Source organism: Ctenopharyngodon idella, chromosome 4 (genome assembly GCF_019924925.1).
Source record: "Ctenopharyngodon idella isolate HZGC_01 chromosome 4, HZGC01, whole genome shotgun sequence".
In the NCBI taxonomy this organism is placed as follows: Eukaryota; Metazoa; Chordata; class Actinopteri; order Cypriniformes; family Xenocyprididae; genus Ctenopharyngodon; species Ctenopharyngodon idella.
The window spans coordinates 19,880,130-19,886,129 of record NC_067223.1 but is presented as its reverse complement, the minus strand read 5'-3'; the positions used below and the strand labels follow the sequence as shown (position 1 = coordinate 19,886,129).

Below are 6,000 nucleotides of genomic sequence, written 5' to 3'. Positions count from 1 at the left end.
CTCCTAAACCTTGTGGAAAGCCTTCCTAGAAGAGTTGAGGCTGTTATAGCTGCAAAGGGTGGGCCAACTCCATATTAAACCCTACGGATTAAGAATGGGATGTCATTAAAGTTCATGTGCACGTAAAGGCAGGCATCCCAAAACTATTGGCAATACAGTGTACATACATACAGTATCTCACAGAAGTGAGTCCACCCCTCATATTTTTGTAAATATTTTATTATACCTTTTCATGTGAAAACACTGAAGAAATGACACTTTGCTACAATGTAAAGTAGTGAGTGTACAGCTTGTATAACAGTGTAAATTTGCAGGTCCCCCAAAATAACTCAACACACAGCCATTAATGTCTAATGTCTAAGTTAAAATGTCCAAATTGGGCCCAAAGTGTCAATATTTTATGTGGCCACCATTATTTTCCAGCACTGCCTTAACCCTCTTGGGCATGGAGTTCACCAGAGCTTCACAGGTTGCCACTGGAGTCCTCTTCCACGCCTCCATGATGACATCACGGAATTGGTGGATGTTAGAGACCTTGCGCTCCTCCACCTTCCGTTTGAGGATGCCCCACAGATGCTCAATAGGGTTTAGGTCTGGAAACATGCTTGGCCAGTCCGTCACCTTTACCCTCAGCTTCTTTAGCAAGGCAGAGGTCGTCTTGGAGGCGTGTTTGGGGTAGTTATCATGTTGGAATACTGCCCAATTTTATTAGGAAACATTGTTATGAACTGGCAAGCTTGCCAAGATTGTTGTGGTTCTTCAGATACCTTATCAATTTGTGAGTGCCATAAACTGTTTGGCGCTGGTACAAAGTACTTCCTGCGCCTTCGTGAGTTGAGCTGAAGGGTGCAAATTGAGACTCCATAAGGATCCACACGGTGCATGGATTCCTGTACATGCTGTCCTATAATATGCAAAATAAATCACAGAATTAGGTGTGAATTACTTAAAATCACTAACTACACTAATCAGGTTTTCAAGTCCCATAATAAATTTACAGGCAATAAATAAAGCAACATCTTTCCAGCATTATTAATAGATCAGCAATTGACCAGAAGCCTGTTGGTGAATTATCCCCTGACCCAATGAATCACTTACTCTGTATGTGGATACCCTGTGCATTCAAGTGCCCGACCATCATTTTATATCCACAATTGGGATGGTGCTGCAGAATTTGGGTGACAGTTTCATCCAGATCATTGTCATCCATTGGAGTAAACAGATTGTAGACTCTGATCATTAAAAACATCAAAGTCAATTGACACAACAATGACCACTGTACAAACAAAAAAACATGAGATTAGCTGCCCTGTATGGCTTAATATAATGTAAATGATGTCTCTTACTGAAATATGTATTAGAATGACATTTGCGGCATTTGGTTAAAGCATACACTTATATCCATCGGCAACTGTAAGCTCTTTAAGTAGCTGTGATCTATTAAAAGCTCGAAGTCATCAGGGCTAAAGTGAAGAGAACAAAGACACGGATCTTTAGGAAGTTTTATTCGTCCACATTCTTCACAACTTTCCATTCTTTTCTCTTCTTATCGCTAGTAAAGCAGTAGCTCACCGAGTGCAACCATTTGACGTTGTCGACGTAGAACGCACTGTGCGCCTAAACAAAATGGCAATCCCCCATTGTCCAAATATGTCATGGATTTTCTACTACATATTTCAGTAAGAGACATCATTTACGTTATATTAAGCCATACAAGTCTCAATACCAGGGGTTCCCTTTAAAACTAGTGTTGTCTATTAAAGGTTGTCCTGTAAGAAGTTACCATAACAGGCCTTAAAAAACCTAAAGCAAATGAGGTCTAGAGAAGTTTTAAGTCAAATCAAATTCGTTTCATAGCACAACACTGCAAATCATTATCTTGTAATAATGGGCATAATGTACACTACAGCAATACAACAGCCTCTATTTTTAACTCTAAGAAACAGCAACAAAAGAGGAACCCTTTGGTTTATGCAGGGTGAAACATGCATTTGATGTTATGATTGGAATTGATTAAGAATAAAGGTGCTGGTCATGTAATTAGAATATCATCAAAAAGTTGATTTCACTAATTCCATTCAAAAAGTGAAACTTGTATATTATATTCATTCATTACACACAGACTGATATGTTTCAAATGTTTATTTCTTTTAATTTTGATGATTCTAACTGACAACTAAGGAAAATCCCAAATTCAGTATCTCAGAAAATTAGAATATTACTTAAGACCAATACAAAGAATCGATTTTTAGAAATCTTGGCCAACTGAAAAGTATGAACATGAAAAGTATGAGCATGTACAGCACTCAATACTTAGTTGGGGCTCCTTTTGCCTGAATTACTGCAGCAATGCGGCGTGGCATGGAGTCGATCAGTCTGTGGCACTGCTCAGGTGTTATAAGAGCCCAGGTTGCTCTGATAGTGGCCTTCAGCTCTTCTGCATTGTTGGGTCTGGCATATCGCATCTTCCTCTTCACAATACCCCATAGATTTTCTATGGGGTTAAGGTCAGGCGAGTTTGCTGGCCAATTAAGAACAGGGATACCATGGTCCTTAAACCAGGTACTGGTAGCTTTGGCACTGTGTGCAGATGCCAAGTCCTGTTGGAAAATGAAATCTGCATCTCCATAAAGTTGGTCAGCAGCAGGAAGCATGAAGTGCTCTAAAATTTCCTGGTATACGGCTGCGTTGACCTTGGACCTCAGAAAACACAGTGGACCAACACCAGCAGATGACATGGCACCCCAAACCATCACTAACTGTGGAAACTTTACACTGGACCTCAAGCAACGTGGATTGTGTGCCTCTCCTCTCTTCCTCCAGACTCTGGGACCCTGATTTCCAAAGGAAATGCAAAATTTACTTTCATCAGAGAACATAACTTTGGAGCACTCAGCAGCAGTCCAGTCCTTTTTGTCTTTAGCCCAGGCGAGACGCTTCTGACGCTGTCTGTTGTTCAAGAGTGGCTTGACACAAGGAATGCGACAACTGAAACCCATGTCTTGCATACGTCTGTGCGTAGTGGTTCTTGAAGCACTGACTCCAGCTGCAGTCCACTCTTTGTGAATCTCCCCCACATTTTTGAATGGGTTTTGTTTCACAATCCTCTCCAGGGTGCGGTTATCCCTATTGCTTGTACACTTTTTTCTACCACATCTTTTCCTTCCCTTCGCCTCTCTATTAATGTGCTTGGACACAGAGCTCTGTGAACAGCCAGCCTCTTTTGCAATGACCTTTTGTGTCTTGCCCTCCTTGTGCAAGGTGTCAATGGTCGTCTTTTGGACAACTGTCAAGTCAGCAGTCTTCCCCATGATTGTGTAGCCTACAGAACTAGACTGAGAGACCATTTAAAGGCCTTTGCAGGTGTTTTGAGTTAATTAGCTGATTAGAGTGTGGCACCAGGTGTCTTCAATATTGAACCTTTTCACAATCTTCTAATTTTCTGAGATACTGAATTTGGGATTTTCCTTAGTTGTCAGTTATAATCATCAAAATTAAAAGAAACATTTGAAATATGTCGGTCTGTGTGTAATGAATGAATATAATATACAAGTTTCACTTTTTGAATGGAATTAGTGAAATAAATCAACTTTTTGATGATATTCTATTTATATGACCAGCACCTGTAGGTAACTATGGAGAAGGTTTCGAAAAGTTACAGTAATTCACAACATGGGTTTAAATTCACAAAACAAACATAAGTCAAATTGGTCATCAAAACGTACAGCTGAAAGAATGTTATAATTTACCTTATCCCATGCTGTGCCATCCTCCGACGAATTGTTCTCTCGCACACTCCAAATAAATTAGCTTTATCTCCAGCGGTGTGTCCCAAAAGGTGGTGTGCCTCAATTACATGCTTAGATAAAAGTTGTGGTGGACGTCCCATGTTTGTCTCAGTTTCTGAGCGCGTGTGAAGCTGGCCTGCTTGCGTCTTAAAGACAGGCGAACACAGCTGGATCAAGGTCTACATCCATATCAGCACTGAGCTGAACTAAATCATCGACTGCACGTTCCACATGAAACAGAAGGCAGTCGCTTGGTGATTGATCTTTATCATTTGCTAATAAATGCAAATCATTAGCAATGGTACTTAAAAAAACCCAGCCATATTTAACTAGTATCCACAGTAGTACAGCCAGGGTTGCCAGGTTTTCACAACAAAACCTGCCTAATTGCTACTCAAAAATAGCCCAAAACTAGCCCAATCGCATTTCAGGGGGGACCCACGGTAAAAATTGCGTTCCGGGGGGTAAAATTAGCGTTTTTTGGCGGGGCTCACCTGGTAAAATTCGCATTCCAGGGGCTAAATTTCACGCTATTTTGGGTTGATTCAACCCGCTAGCATGAAAAACAACCCGTGACAACAGTGTAAAAGTAGCCAATTCCACGGGAAAACCGCAGACTTGGCAACACTGAGTACAGCCGTAACGATAACAATCCTGTTTAATCAATCCTGCATTGAGAGCGGTTAGGACCACCTACCTTATTAACATACGTACACAGAAATACATATATAAATGTAGAAAAAATGTAGTATAACACAAATGGTACAAAAATAGCACAATTAAAAATTACACTTTTGTGTAATTATGTATTCATTTATACATATCTGCATTTATTTATTGATTTATTTCAACATTTAATTATTTATTTATTCATTTATGTATTTCTGCGTTTGTTTATTCATTTATTTACTTGTGTATTTCTACATTTATTTCTTCATATTTCTACATTTATTTGTTTATTTAATTCTACATTTACACATTTATTCATTTATTTATTTATACTTAAGTCATTTCTCGTCCTCCATACAGCAGCACCAGACATGTTCTTAACAAAACCCTGAGCAGATGAAACAGTTGCACATGTATATCGTAAACAGAGACAATAGACACATTTAATCTGACCATCTCCCATTTAGCTGCTACACACACACACATAAACACTCTCTAACTGAAGATGACAGAAATGGCTCAAGTGACGGTGTCTCTTGGTGTCTGAGTTTTCTGTTTCTGTCCTGACTTCAAATTATCAATATTAGCATAAATATTCATCTTTTCTTCATCTTCTCTGTCCATCCTGTTTCCCAGGAATGTTCATTTTGCCATAAGATGACGTATTCAGTCTGCTGGAGTTAAATGTGAGATTATGAGAAGTTGTTTTTTTAAGTAAACTGCACCACTCTACACTTCTTCTCTTGAGCTCTTGCTTTTTGAAGGCATCACTGTGGTCAAGAACGTTAGATTTTGTTCATTATGAAAGGTTATATGAATGTACTCCTTCACTACAGTTTCAGTCTTTTTTATAACAAACACATTAGTTGACACTAGTTGCATTGGGTATTTTAAACAAGCGTTTTTCAGCGCACTCTGTTTTAATTGATGGTTTTCTGTGCTCTTGTTTGCATTCGTTTTGACTTGGGGAATGAAATAAAAAAAAAAATAGTTAAAACGTATTTTATGAAAAAGGTTTATGCTTTAAAAACAGAAGTTTTGCTGCCTTTATTCAGTTGGGAACACATGATTGACTGCAGCAAATCCATAAAATATATTTCTTTCTTTGTATTTTCATATGCCATTACATGTTAAAGTGAAACTTTATCTTTAAATTTCACACTAATACATCAAAGAAAATAAAACTGTACAGCTGATCATTACACATCAGTGATATAAATTAAAGACGCCACTATAAAAAGCCAGTACAACAAACTGATGTTCAGATGTTCAGCAAGGCCAGCACTATATTGGCCCAAGTTGAGGAAACAGACGTCGGTGAAATGTTTGGCGCAGACATACAAAACTTTGGGAAGTTGTGTCGGCGCATTACCAGAGAAAATAAAATTAACCCACTGTTTTTTAATAGGATGAAGAAACTAAAAAAATACTTTGGTGTTCATTTGTACATCCAAACACTTACTAACTGCCATGCTTCGCTCGTTTGCAAGCCATGATGTCTCGAGGAAAAAAAATAAAAAATAAAAAAATAAATAAAATAGGT

General features: G+C 38.5%; 1 long non-coding RNA gene across 1 annotated transcript; it reads right to left on the bottom strand.

Annotated features, from left to right (window-relative positions):
- Window positions 1-295: 295 nt before the first annotated feature.
- LOC127510725 (uncharacterized) lies at window positions 296-3,894 on the bottom strand. The gene is made up of 3 exons (XR_007929726.1): window positions 3,750-3,894; window positions 1,099-1,232; window positions 296-904 (listed from the first exon to the last, which is right to left on the bottom strand). It is a non-coding gene; the product is annotated as an uncharacterized LOC127510725 (long non-coding RNA).
- Between the last annotated feature and the right edge of the window lie 2,106 nt (window positions 3,895-6,000).